This window comes from Solanum tuberosum, unplaced genomic scaffold (assembly GCF_000226075.1).
Source record: "Solanum tuberosum cultivar DM 1-3 516 R44 unplaced genomic scaffold, SolTub_3.0 scf00002, whole genome shotgun sequence".
In the NCBI taxonomy this organism is placed as follows: Eukaryota; Viridiplantae; Streptophyta; class Magnoliopsida; order Solanales; family Solanaceae; genus Solanum; species Solanum tuberosum.
Window position 1 is genome coordinate 6508165 of NW_006238928.1, and position 15376 is coordinate 6523540.

The window sequence follows — 15376 nt, forward strand, 5'->3', positions numbered from 1 at the left end:
ATGAATCGGGATCCTGATGCATATAGATACAAATGGTCCAATGGGAGCAAGAGTTTCCAGGAACATTTGGAACAGTCCGTTTCGGAGCAGAAGAGCCGTTTTCAAGTAGTGTTCGATCGATTACGTATTAATCAATATTCGATTGATTGGTCTGAGGTTATCGACAAAAAAGATTTTTCTAAGTCACTTCGTTTCTTTTTGTCCAAGTCACTTCTTTTTTAGTCCAAGTTGCTTTTATTTTTGTCTAACTCACTTCCTTTTTTCTGTGTGAGTTTCGAAAATATCCCCATTCATAGGTCAATAGACACACCTATAGAAATATACTTAGTAGATGATAGAATTATACAACCTATAGAAAAAAGCATATAAGTGCAGTAAAAGGTAACTTAATATACCGAAAGTTTAAATTTATAACAAGTGTTAACTACTCAGTAGCAGTAAATGATAGAAACATAGATAAATCGCTAGTATTATATTGGAAAATGTCAGGAATAGAATTAGCACCAGGAAGTAAAATATTTACAGCCAGATGTAAAAACTTATATGTCTTAACAACAAAGCATAAAATAACAGCAAAAAATAAAATAAAATAAATAAAAATAGAAAATCCGTTTGACAGCATAGTTACAGTTATAGATAATAATGATTATAGTTATAGTGAGATAAATGAAGTAGAAGAGCTAGAAATAGTAAAAGAAAGATTAAGTACATCAAAAAGTATAAACTATGAAATACCACAAACATCATCGAAAATGAGTACCTCAAGAAGAATAGATAAAACTCCATAAAAGTCAATAGAGCAAACGATAGAAGAAATAAAACCATATCATTACTACATAACAGGAGTAATGGAACGACGAAAATATTTAATACTAATAAATACAAGACAAGAAGTAAACTATATTACAAGAGAATTAGTAACAGAAGATGAAATATTAACTACTGAACAATTATGCCCTGAACTACCAAAAACGTTAATAAATACCGAAGAAACTATAGAAAAGGAATAATCATTGGAGGAGTACCAATAGTAATAAAATTTAAAATATATCAAGGAGACAAAAACATCACTTTAGGAATAAAATGGTTAGAACAAGTAAAACCATATAATTTAGAAAACAAACAGTTAACAATAAATTATAGTAATAAGAAGGTAATAATAAAAAGAACTTTATTATGATAAAAACATGAAAATATATATACTTGCAAAGATAATAATAGAGGGATATTACAACATATATTATACACCAATGATAGATACATGAGCAGAAGCTAATATATGTAAATACAATTTCTTACCAGAAGATAAATGGGAAAAATTAAAAATACCAATAGTAATAATATGATTTAATAATGAGGGAAGTATGATCACATATAAGGCATAAAATATAAAAATACAAATATGGGATAAGATATTAACTATAGAAGAAATAGTATAACTTACGAACTAACAACAAAAGAATATAGCTATTAGGAATGCCATTTTTAGAAAAATTATACCCACATATAATAACAAAAACACAGTGGTGGTTCACAACACCATGTAAACAAAAACTAGGAGCAAACAGAGTGAACAACAAAAAACGAAAAACAACGGAATGGATAAAAGGTAGTGAGAAAATTACACAAAAGTTTGAAAATATAAAACAAGAAGACCCTAAAAAAGAATTAATCATATTCTCTATAGATAAAACAAAAATAATCCAAGAAAAATTAGAATTATTATATAGTGAAGATCCTTTACAAGGATGGGAAAAAATAAAACAAAAGTAAAAATTGAGCTAATTGATAATAATGGTATAATAACCCAAAAACCATTAAAGTATAATTTTAATGATTTAACAGAATTTAAGATACATATAAGTGAATTACTAGAAAAAAGATATATACAAGAAAGCAATAGTAAACATACAAGCCCAACATTTATAGTAAATAAACATAGTGAACAAAAAAAGGAAAAAGTAGAATGGTTATTGATTATAGAAATTTAAATGCAAAAACTAAAACATATAACTACCCGATACCAAATAAAATACTAAAGATAAGACAAATACAAGGATATGATTACTTTAGTAAATTTGACTGTAAATCAGGATTTTACCACTTAAATTTAGAAGAAGAATCTAAAAAACTTACAGCATTTACGGTACCACAAGGATTTTATGAATGGAATGTATTACCATTTGGATATAAAAACGCAACAGGTAGATATCAACACTTCATGGATAACTACTTTAAACAACTAGAAAATTGTGTAGTATATATTGATGATATATTACTATATTCTAAGACCCAAGATGAACATATAAGATTATTAGAAAAATTGATACACATTATAGAATATTTAGGCATAAGCCTAAGTAAAAAGAAAGCAGATATAATGAAAAGCCAAATAGAATTCCAAGGAATACAAATAGATAAAAATGGAATAAAAATGCAAACACATATAATACAAAAAATAATTAACTCAAATGAACAAATAGATACAAAAAAGAAATTACAATCATTTCTAGGACGAGTGAATCAAGTAAGAGAATACATACCAAAATTAGCAGAGAATTTAAAACCATTACAACAAAAATTAAAGAAAGACATAGAATACCAATTTGATAAAAAGACCAAACACAAATACAAAAGGTAAAACTATTATGTAAGAACCTACCTAAACTATACTTTCCGAATGAAAACAAAAAAATTACTTATATAGTGGAATCGGATGCCAGTGAAAAAAGTTATGGAGGAGTCTTAAAATACTGGTATGATGAAGAAAAGATAGAACATCATTGTAGATATTATTCAGGAACATTTACTAATACAGAAATAAGATAGGAGATAAATAGGAAAGAATTATATTCAGTATATAAATGTTTACTATCATTTGAACCATATATTGTATATAACAAATTTATTATAAGGACAGATAACACACAAGTAAAATGGTGGTTGACAAGAAAAATACAGGATTCAGTAACTACAAAAGAAATAAGGAGATTGGTATTAAATATATTAAATTTACATTTACTATTGAAGTAATAAAAACTGACAAGAATGTTATTACAGATTATTTATCAAGACAAAGCTACTCAAACGGAGAAAGAAAATACAATCGAAGAGATACTCAAAGCCATTACTACACTTTGTATCAAAGTGGACAGTATGGACAATGAGATACAAAAGCTAAAGACTAATGAAGATAATCTGAAGTCTAAAGCTAGTACAAGCCAGCAGCATGACTGTAAAAATGCGGAGCTAAGTCGATCGGAAGACTTTAAAAATCCAAAGCAAAGAGGTGACGTTAGGAAACACCTTAAAACCCATAATGTTTGTTTGAATACAACTGCAGGTACAAGGGAACTAGATATTGAGAAACAGCGAAATGCCAATTTAAATCAGTTATTTGAAAAACCATTTACACAAAAAGCAAAAAACCCATTACCCATAGAACCACAAACTTCGACGTATGTAGATAGTCTACAACATGAGAAAAAGGTATACAACCATATTGCAAGGAGATACATCGAAAATATATACAAAATACAGACTTACCTAAACCTCAATCCCAGATCTATCACTACAAAAGATCCAAACCAAGACTATATAACCCAGAAATTACAAGGATACAATAAGCTAATTGCACAGCCAAAAACCAATGCTAACCTAGTTAAAACATGTTAGCATTGGTAAAATGATAATAATACTTATTGTAATATTTTTCTGATAGTTGTTTTAATCTGAATATTTCTTTAATATTATTTGTGATGTATTCTAGATATAACATATCTTGGGTTCTTAGGTACATATATAAATTATTTTCCATTGGTACATATTATTCCTAAAGTGATAGATAATAATGATTATAGTTATAGTGAGATAAATGAAGGAAAAATCATTTAAATCCAACACCCTAACTAAATAGTTTTAAAAAATAGCTTATATAATCATTAAAACAACTAAATAATATTTTTTATAGTAAAGAGGAAAGTAAAATAATTTTCCCACGATCGATGGTTTGCCTCCATAAATATTGACAGATTTCAATAAAAAATAAAGAAAATGTTTATTACAGAAGAAATGTCCAAAATAAGGCAAAGTCAAATATATTAAAGAAATAAAATTGGGTCGTGTCACATGAAGTCCATGGTAAAACTTTGAATGTACAAAGCCAAAGTTTCCTAGTTTAAAATTTCCTTATTTAAAAGTTTCATAGTTTAAAAGTTTCTTATCTCAAAAGTTTTCTAGTTTAAAAGTTTCACAGTTATTATTTCCATAAAACTATAATTTCAATCCCATTTTATTTGGGATAGATTATCCCTATATATAGGGGTGAATTTTTGATATTTTTTAAAAGACATGCTTAACATTATTGGAGAGGTTTCTCTATACGTACATTTGGTGACTAAGGATTTATATCTTTCACCCTTATAATTATAATTAGCGACCAAATTAAATTTTTTGTCCTTGATAGTAGGTATTGTAAGCCTACTGTATATATTATTATATTATGTATAAGAAAAAGAGGACCCAATATACCTCTGAACTTTGTCAATTTGAGCTGATATGCCCCTCGTTTTAAAAGCAACTAGCTCACATGTACCCTTTACTATTACAAAAGTGGCTCACATATACCCCTATCGTTATAAAGTGATAAATTATTTTAAATTACTTTTTTTGATTTTTAATATTTAAAAACTTATGTATTTGATTTTTTTCACACACAAATTATTTTTTTTGACTTCTTTGATTGTTATTATTTGAGTTTCTTATTCTTATTTCATTTATCTTTCATTAATTGGTGTAAAATAAGAGAAATAAATGAAAGAAGTGTGAATGAAAAAGAAAGAAAGAAAAATTTAAAATATATTTTTTGCGGAGTTTAATTTTTATATATGAGGAGAAAATTTCGGACACATGTAATAAATTATATAAGAAAATAAGGTATATATATATATATATATATATATTATGAAATACTTTTAGAATGAAGGGTATATTAGACTGTTTTCCCATTATATTACAATAACAAGTCTTATGAAAGGTTATAGTAATAAATAAAATAAAAAATTAAATAAAGTTATTAGAATCTGAAGGCCACATTAGATATAGCAAACATTAAAAAAAACCTCCCTTTTAATAAAAAAGACTCTAATTTGTTTTTTTCTAAAAGTCATCCTTCCATTTAGAAAGAACTCCAACCCTTGTTAAAACCCTTGCCCATGAGATCTTTGTGCAAATTGGCTGAGTCCTTCCTTCAAATCAAGTTTAATCTTTGTTCAAGTTGGTTGGGTCGACTAAAATACTATGGAAATTATGGTTTATTGCATATTTGTAGCGAAAAAATCTAGAGTACAACATATACAAGGAAAAATAAATTGGCGGTAAGATTTTTGGCTTCCCTCCTTTTAGTTCCTTTTATGCTTCAGAGTTCTTAGAGTTTTAGTTCTTTCGGTTTCTTTTTGGCAGCGCTTGAGGCAAGTTTATTATCTAATTTAGGTCTTACTAATTGATAGTTGAAGATATAGAATTAATTACAATAACTTGAAGATTGTTGCAGAAATTTGTACCTTAGAACTAGATTTAGTGTTCTTGAAGTACTTCTTATATGGTGTTAACAGATTAAGTAATCATCACACGCATCGCCTTCATACATTCTATCTATTTTTTGAAGTTTTACCATTGATTTATTGAAACTTCACCATTGATTTACAGTTTGAAGACTAAGAGAAAAAAGAAGGCAAGGTGCTAGCAGGAAGATCTTAAGCTTCAGTTTTAAGTTGTTTTCATTGTTCTTTTTTTTTTCAAATATTGTGCTTTTCTCCTTTCTATAATATCTAATAATTTTTGGGGTTTGTATATTTCCTTCAGTTTTGGTAGATATTAACTTCTGAATCACTAAAAATAGGTATGTGCTTTAGTGGATTCTATTGTCTATTTGGATTTTAACTTGTGCTGATCTTATGCTTCAGTTCTTAATGTGTTTTCAGTGTCATTTTTCATCAAATTTTGTGGTTTTTTCCTTTCTGTAGTATCTAATCACTTTTGTGGTTTGTATATTTCTTTCAATTTCGGTAGATTTTGACATATGAGTATGTACAGATATGTGCTTTAGTGGATTCTATAGCCATTTGGATTTTAACTTGTGCTCTTAAGCTTCAATTTTTTAATGTGTTTTCAATGTTCTTTTTCTTCAAGTTTGGTGCTTCATTTTTTTTAAACTTCTATAGGATCTAATAATTTGTGTGTTTTGTATTTTCTTTTGATTTGGTAGATCTTGACTTCTGAATCTATAAGAGTATGTTTATTTTTTTGTTGACACTATAGACTTTTGGATTTTAACTTATGCTCTTACGCTTTAGTTTGAATCTGTTCTATTTTGTTTCATCACTTGTGGTCTTAAAATTATGCATTTTAGTGGATTCAACAACATTGTTGGATAGTCCAATCAACTTCGTTTGTCTAATTTATTTATTTTTGAATATCTATTCGTTATGCATTTGAAGTGTTTGGTGAATGTTGCTTGAAACTCCAGTTATTCCACTAGAAGAACACGTTGCCTTCTCCAATACTCCATAAGATATTCGGTTCAGAAAGTTCTTTGATTTTTATTAGTCTTCTCCATGTATGGAATTGATTATTAGTTCCTTTTCTAGCCACATGATGTAATCTTTTGTAGTATTTGGCTTCGAGGAATTCTCTGAGAAGTAAGTTGTTAGTTCTAATGTTCCACCACTTCTTCACCGAAAATGAAACACAAAAACTTTGGATCTCCTCCCTCATTCAAATTTCCCCCTCTGAGTACGTAGGGGTAACATAGATCATCCCATGCTATCCAATGGCGTTTCTTCCTCCCATCAGCTTCACCCCAAAAAGAGATAGCCATGAGACTATCAATTTTTTTAAAGGTGCCTTCAGTAGGTTGTATCACCGAGAAAATATGAAGAGGGATAGAGGTCAGAACAGAATTGAGCATAACAGATTTACCACAAGCGGTAAGAGTTAGTGTTTTTTTGCCAAGAAGTAACTTTCTTAGCCACTTTATTAATCACTAGATCAGTAAAATGACATTTTTTTGTTTTTGACTTGAAAGATAGGACTTCCTATGTACTTCAGAAGGATCTGGTATGAGAGAAGCAAGTAATAGATTTAAAACATCTTTGAAGTGAATTGAGGCTTTAGGATAGACCGTGAAATCAAATTTATTCTTATTGATCAGTTGACCTGAAATCTTTTCATACATATTAAGTATATCAATCATCATTATTACAGAGAGAGGGTCACCTAAATAGGGGAAAATAGTGTCATGCTGAACACCAACTATTTAATTGAAGTATCAATTATTGCTCATGATTCTCCAAATCATCTGAATCCAAATATCATTAAACCCCATATGCCTTAAAAGAACACAGAAGTATTCCCACTAAAAATCTATCTTAAGCTTTGTTCGTGTTAAGTTTTAATATCTCATTGTTACTAGGATTTATACCTTTCATATTGTGGTTTCATATTTTGGACCATCTCTTGAATCAAAATAATATTATCAGCGATAGACCCTCCTTTAATAAATCATGAATGGTTACCATAGTCCTACTACGTGGTTGGTTAGCTTATTTCTAGAAGACCACTTTATATGAACTAATCAGTGATATAAAACTACAAATGATTATCAAATGATCAACTTGAGATAATTTTTCTACAATTTTGAGCAAATATATGAAAAGTAAATCTAAACAGAAGCATACACTTCATAAAAAATTCATGATCATTGCATTATGATTAGTGCTTATAATTAGGGTCGCTTTCGTTTATTTATTTTATTAATATTGTTAGTTGATTTTGAATGTCTATTTTTTTTGATTGATTTTTGTTTCCTGTATGTATAGGTTATACTCTTAATGGATAAGAGTTGGATAGATATAAAGAATAGGCTTGATCCTTTATATGAGAATGGAGCAAACAAATTTCTTCATTTTGCATCATTAGATAGGCCTAATGCCTCTGAAATTTTGTGTCCATGTTGAAAGTGTTGTAATATGAAATTTGTTCGAAAATATTTGATTGTTGAACATATTGTGGTTGATGGATTTCTAACTAGTTACACTAGTTGGATTTTTCATGGTGAGAAATCATCTTCACCAATATGTGTGGATCAGTTAGATAAAGGTTATGAAATGCAAGACATTTTACATGAAGCATTTGGAATTCCTCCTACATCTAGCTTTGTTAATATGGACACTAGTGGGACTGATGGATTGGGTAGTTCAAATCAACATAATAGGGGGGTTGATAAGAAGACTGGAGAATTTTTTAAACTATTGAAAGAAGTTGAACGTGAGTTATACCCAGGAAGCAAGTATTCTCTACTTTCATTTCTTGTTCGTCTTTTACATTTAAAGTGTCTCAATGGGTGGAGTAACAATTCATTTTCCATGTTGCTAGAGTTGTTAAAAGATGTGCTTCCTGAAGGTGAAACATTACCCAAGTCCTTTAATGATTCAAAAAAAATTATTAAAGATTTAGGGCTTGAGTACAAAAAAATGCATGCATGTTAAGATTTAGGGCTTGAGTACAAAAAAATACATGCATGTCCAAATGATTGTATGATTTATTGGAATGAGACAGAAGATCAAATAAATTGTAAGATCTGTAAAGCTCCAAGATACAAACAATTTAAAGGTGAATCAATCGACAATAGTTCAAAAAGTTCAAAAATTCCAGCAAAAGTGTTTAGATATTTTCCATTGATACCACGACTTCAAAGACTATTTATGTCGACTAAAACATCTACCGAAATGAGATGGCATGCAGAAGGTCGCACTAAAGATGGGGTAATGCGACATCCTGCTGACAGTATTGCTTGGAGGAATTTCGATGAAACACAGGTTGATTTCGCTCTAGATCCTCGAAATGTTAGACTTTGACTGGCTTCAGATGGCTTTAGTCCATTCAAGTCTATGTCTATCTCACATAGCACATGGCCGGTCATCTTGATTCCTTATAACTTGCCACCATGGTTGTGCATGAAACAACCATATATGATATTATCAATGATTATTGATGGCCCTCGTGCTCCAGGTAATGACATTGATGTCTATCTACGACTCTTAGTTGATGAGTTAAAAGAATTATGGATTGGTGTTTCCACTTTATGATGCATCAAATAATCACATGTTTCAAATGCGTGCATCATTACTTTGGACAATCAGTGATTTTCCTGCACTAGGTAACTTATCAGGATATGGCGTGAAAACAAGATATGCTTGTCCTTGTTGTCTTGCCAAGACTAAGTTTAGAAGATTGAAAAATGGACAGAAGTATTGTTTTATGTCTCATAGACGATGGCTACCTCATGGTCACAAGTTTCGAAAAGATAAAGTTACGTTCGATGGCCTTGCAGAATTGGAGGTAGCACCTAAACCAGTGTCAGGAATTGAGATTCTTAAGAAAATGAAAAATAGTAGAAATAAATTTGGAAAAGATCCATTGGCCAAATCTCGTAAAAGGAAATGGGGGGATGTTGATGATGTTGGTAATGTGTTGGAAAATATATTGAACAAAAGAAGCATATTTTTTGAGTTGGAATACCGGAAAGACAATATGTTGCGTCATAATCTTGACACAATGCATATTGAGAAGAACGTTTTTGACAACATATTCTGGACATTGTTGAATGTTGATGGCAACGGAAAAGACAATTTGAAGTCTAGTTTGGATTTACAAGAGATGGGGATCCGAAAAGCTTTGCATCCTAAGAAAAAAGCTAACGGGAATATATCTACACCTGCATGTTTCACATTGAGTAACAAACAAAAAGACATGCTCTTACAAGTTTTAAGAGATGTGAAAGTTCCAGATGGTTATTCTTCAAATATATCAAATTGTGTTGATCTTAAACAACGCACTATGCATGGATTGAAGAGTCATGATTGTCATGTTTTAATGCAACAATTCCTTCCGATAGCCTTGAGGAATCTTCTACCAGTTAATGTTCTTAAGCCATTAATTGAGTTGAGTAATTTTTTAGGGGCATTTGTTCAACAGTTATGAAGATAGGTGAATTAGAAAAGCTCCAAGATCGAGTTGCAATAACTCTTTGTCATTTGGAGAGAATATTTCCTCCATCCTTTTTTGACATCATGGAGCATCTAGTCATCCATTTAGCTGAAGAAGCAATGTTGGTTGGACCATCCCAATATCGTTCAATGTGGGCAATTGAAAGGTTCTTGCTTAGTCTTAAAAACTTTGTAAGGAGTAGAAGTCATCCAGAAGGTTGCATTGCAGAGGACAATGGATACAAGAGATCATGACATTTTGCTCAAGATAATTAGATGATGTGGAGATAAAGTCTAATCGATCATTAAGAAATAATACATTGTCTAATAAAACAATGGATCTGGAGGGTCGTCGATCAAGTAAAGAGAAAGGATTTATTCTTGATGACATTACACATGCTCAAGCACACAACCATGTTTTATTTAATTCTTCCTCCACAACTCCATATCGTGGGTAAGTATTAAATCATTGATCATGCTTAGTAATTAATTATTAAGTAATAGAATCGACAAGTCCTTCTATTAAGTATAAATGTATTTTACTTTTGCACAGAACATATAAAAGAAATCAAGAAGGGAAATCCTCGTCTATCAAGACATGATGTGGATCGGATTCACAATGAAAGATTTCAAATATGGTTTAGAAATCATGTAACTATGAACAAACTAAAATATCATCATATATGCATTACTATAGCTATAATAAAAAAAATTAAATTTTAACTACTTTTAAATGATAGGTTGAGAAGATGCATTTGGCTGGTGAACAAATACCTCAAGATATTCAACATTTAGCTGTTGGCCCATCAAAGAAAGTAAAAAGGATGACGGGATATATGTAATGGAGTTAGATACTTAACAAAATCTCGTGATGCCAAGAGAAAAACTCAAAATAGTGGTATAATGGTAAAAGCTACCACTCAAAGTTATGCGAGTGCAAGAGATAAAAATCCCATATTGGCAGATGTTTCTTTTTATGGGATCCTCACAGACATAATTGAGTTGTATTACACAAAGAAGTTCAAGTTTGCATTATTTACCTGTAAATGGGTGAACAACAATAAAGGGCTTATTGAGAAATATGATGATGGATTTACTCTTGTGAATTTTGATCATCTACTCTACACAAAACAACATTTATCAAATGAACCTTTCATCTTTGCTTCTCAAGCTCAACAAGTCTTTTATGTCGATCATCTAATGAAAAATGAGTGGCAAATTGTTGTTAAATTTAAGCCAAGAGATTTTTATGATTTAGGTGAAGATACACCATCAATTGAGCATAAGGAAGGCCATATAGAATTGTGGCCTGAGCAACAATTGGATGACACTACATTGAAAGTGAAGACGATATTGAATGGGTTAGACATGGAGTACCAGGAATAGAGATCGACCCACAAACTTTGGAATGTAATGAAGCATTTGATGAAGATGACAATACATCTTAATTTTTATTACTATTATGCTATTATGATTATTTTAATTTAGATTGTTATTGAACAATATAAATTTTTGCATTTTTTACTATGTCATTCAGTTATTAATATCTCGTATGGTTATGTGTTTTGTTATTCATATGCTTATGTGTCTTATTATTTAACTTGATAGTTAGATATTATTTTTGTACTTTTGGATTGTAGAAAATATTTTTCAATTTGTAGGTATCATAGCTCTTGAGCAAATTTTATTGAAATGGCAAGAAAAAGACGAAGAAATTCTATTCAAGGTGAGATTTTATATAACTCTCTGGAACAACAAGAACAACAAATGGGAAGTGCATCAATGCCCCAACCACCTCAAAATTGGCCACAAAATGAAAAAGAAGTGCATCATGATAACATCTCAAGAAATGATTCACATAATTTAGAAAATCTTCCAGGTATCAAATATCCATAATATCTTTTCTTCCTTTTGTAGTACAAAGTATTGGATAACTCATTCTTATAAATACTGATTTTTTTCTTTTTTATCTTCAATTATTCACAGATTTTAGTGAGAGCGGGGAGCAGTCTAAGCGATCTAGGGGTCCCACTATGATGCACTCAAGATGGGGAAAAGATGGTGGCATTTTACATGTTGAGTTGAATGATCTTGGCCAACCTATTGGGCCAGAAGGATGTAGATTGAGTTCAAAACTTGGCGTCTTAGCACAAAATGGCATTTTAGCTCCATTAAATCATAAAGATTAGAGGCTTTTGCCTGGTCTCTACAAGAACAAGATATGGACAGATATAAAAGTGCTTAGAAAAAGAAAAAAATATTAAGATATTTATTATTTTTGTAATATTCTAATATAAATATGTTATATATTGATGTTTGTAGGAAAATACTGATGCAACTGAGGATATGAAGTGTATTTTGATGATGTCAGTTGGATCTAAATGGAGAGAATGGAAGCATGAAGCAAAAGCAGTGGTTATGACTCATACACCAATGATGTTGAACGCTTAGCTAATCGTCCAGATAGAGTTTGAAGAAGATCAATGGCGTGCACTAGTACATTATTGGAGCTCAACTGATGCAAAGGTATTCTCTCATCATCAATCATCTTCTGATATGACATGGAGTTTAGACTATTCTCTAATGGGTAGAGTTATATCTAACTTTTTCAAGAAAAAGAGTGAGAGGAACAAAGAAAGTCGGAAGAAGTTGACTATGCCACACACATCAGGAAAAAAGAGTTATTCTCAAATTATAGATAATGTATAACATAATCATTTATTTACTTTCTACAATTATATACTAATGCACGTTTTTTAAAAATTTTTTGTTTCAATATCTTACAATTCAAACAGATGACAAAGGAGTAGGTTGTAAAACCAACTCGTATAGATGTGTTCAAAAAAACACATACGGAAAAGAACAATGAACCAATAAATGAAAAAGCTAGTGAAGCTATGGTAAATTCTCATTCTTTATAAATGTATGGTACTTTATTCCATCAATATTTTGTTAAATATATCTTTCTTTACTTTTCTTTTATGAAGAAAGAAATGAATGATCTTGCTGAGGTATATCCTGAGTTAAATGTACCTGGAAGTGCTCCAAATGATGTGTACTCACAAGTAATGGGGCTAGACACTCATGGAAATGTCCAAACTCTAGGAAAAGGAGCAGCTCCAAGTTTTTTTTATGGCCCATTATATAAGCGATCCCAAAATGAGCAAAGATATTGTGGTAAAAGAGTTGAGATAGAAGTTCAAAAAGTAACCTCTACTCAGAAAATTAAGATGGAGGAAAAGTTGTTTGAAGCAAAAGAAGAAATTGAAGTGATGGATAAGAAGTTATCGAAAGGAGAGGAGGATATGTAAATGATGAAGAAAAATTTAACTGAAGCAAATATGAATATGGAAGAAAAATAGATGATAAAGTAAAAGCAGGGATACTAGCATATGTAGATTCTTTGGGTATTACTCTTGGCTCAAATAGAAAATCATTTAGTAATGAGCAGGTAAATAAATGTGTTCACAAAATATTCATTTTAGAAAGTATTGTTATTTGTTTTTTAAAATATAATATTTTGTCTCTTTTGTGATAGGTTTCTAATAAATCTATTGAAGATTGCCAACAATCATTATCGCCCATTTCAGTTGTTGACCCGAAAAAGGTGAGTTGTAGCTTTGTTTTGATTATATCTTTGTGTAATTATATTACAATAGCTTGATGAAGTATTGGTACCTGGCTTATCTGAAATGCAAGCAATTGATTGCAACATCAACATAGAATAATGAGTTATCCATTTGAAGTGAAACGTGGAGTAAATAGGAAAGAATAATTCGTAAGTAATAATATTATCTCTCTTATCACTCCTCTTATAATGGGAAATTAGTAAGTGAAGAATGAGTGTGATTGTACTTTGTATATACATTTGTAAAGCATTACAAAATTCCACTTCCCTAGCCATCAGGATGAGGACTCTTATTGCAATCAATCTGAAATTCTACTGTCGTAACATCTACCTCAGTAAATGGTTTTAACAATTCTATTTGCTGACTTGTGGACAAAACTGGACCATTCAGTAAGAGACTAGTTAAAGTTTTAACTCTATAGGTGGTTTCTGTACCTAGAAGAGTCTTGTAGTAATTAACAAATATGTTGGCTATAATGGCCTGATCTGTTTGCTGAATTCCTATTCATCCTTCAACTGAGTGGTAGCATGTTTTAAACTTTTTTTTATTTATAACTGAAAAGAAGTACTTAGTATTGTCATTGCCAAGCCTAGTCCATGTTGTTTTGCTCTTCTGTTGTAAATAATTTTTAGCCAATTAAGATGATTGTCAAAAAAATTTGTACTTCTTTTTCTCCTATTCTTGAAATTCAACATTCAATGTATCTAATGGTAGTTGATAGTAGTAGTTCGTGAGCTTACTTGAGAGCCATTCGATCTTCTTCAGATTCAGTTACATTAATCTTGAAAGCTTGAGCATTTAACCCTTCAAGCGTCTCTTCAAGTATTTCAATCTCCTTATGTAACAACCCGTATTATGCATATGCTTGTTCTGTTCTTGTGATACTTGACATAGCCTTATAGTATAGGTGAGGGACCATGTTTCTTATATGATTAGTGTTGGTTTAAACTAGCTCGAAAGGTGATGTGATGCCTTGCACGTTGCAGCATGTGTACTGCAAGTTATAACTCCAACGGAAATATTTAAACTCGAGACGGGAAGGTGGTAATTGAGCTTAAAGTTGAAAGTTAAGTGCTAAGTTAAAGAAAGAGAGATTAATAATTAGAAAATGGATTAAAATAGGTGAGCTGCTTGCTTGACTTAACTAAGCTAGTAGGTGACAAGTAGGTGCATCACCTACTTGAACTATATGGATCTAGTTAAAAAGGCCAAGGTTTATAGATCAGATTTGGGTCTATGCTAATGGACTCACTTGAGGCCCAAACTATATTAAATAAAACAAAATGAAATGAAAGCCCATCAGCCAAATCTGTCAAGGCCCAATATTTAATCCCAAGTGAAAACAAGTAAGTGCATCACCTAGTTTGACCTTTTGAGCTGCTTGATGTACATAAGCAGGCACATCACCTACTTGACCAATTAGTGGTTGAAAATGAAGCTTTCTAGTGGATATTCTTAAAGGTGAAGAAAGCTCAATATAAAGATATATTGGCTGCTATTCTCATTCATTTTAACACACATTATTGAGGATTAACTCCAGCTCTTTCTCTCTCTCTTTTCTCTTAAGGATTAAACAACATCCTTAAAGTTCTTCTACGGTTCTTGAAGAAACCCTCATCTCTATAAGACAACGTAAGTGAAAACACATAAGTATTTAGCTTAATTCTCCCATGGAAGACTAGAAAACATGTTATTCATGCT

The 15376-nt window shown here is 30.7% G+C and overlaps 1 long non-coding RNA gene across 1 annotated transcript; it reads left to right on the top strand.

The window, feature by feature from the left end:
* Positions 1-11387: 11387 nt before the first annotated feature.
* Positions 11388-12216, top strand: LOC107058436 (uncharacterized). The gene is made up of 3 exons (XR_001472020.1): positions 11388-11456; positions 11708-11925; positions 12033-12216. It is a non-coding gene; the product is annotated as an uncharacterized lncRNA (long non-coding RNA).
* Positions 12217-15376: the final 3160 nt, after the last annotated feature.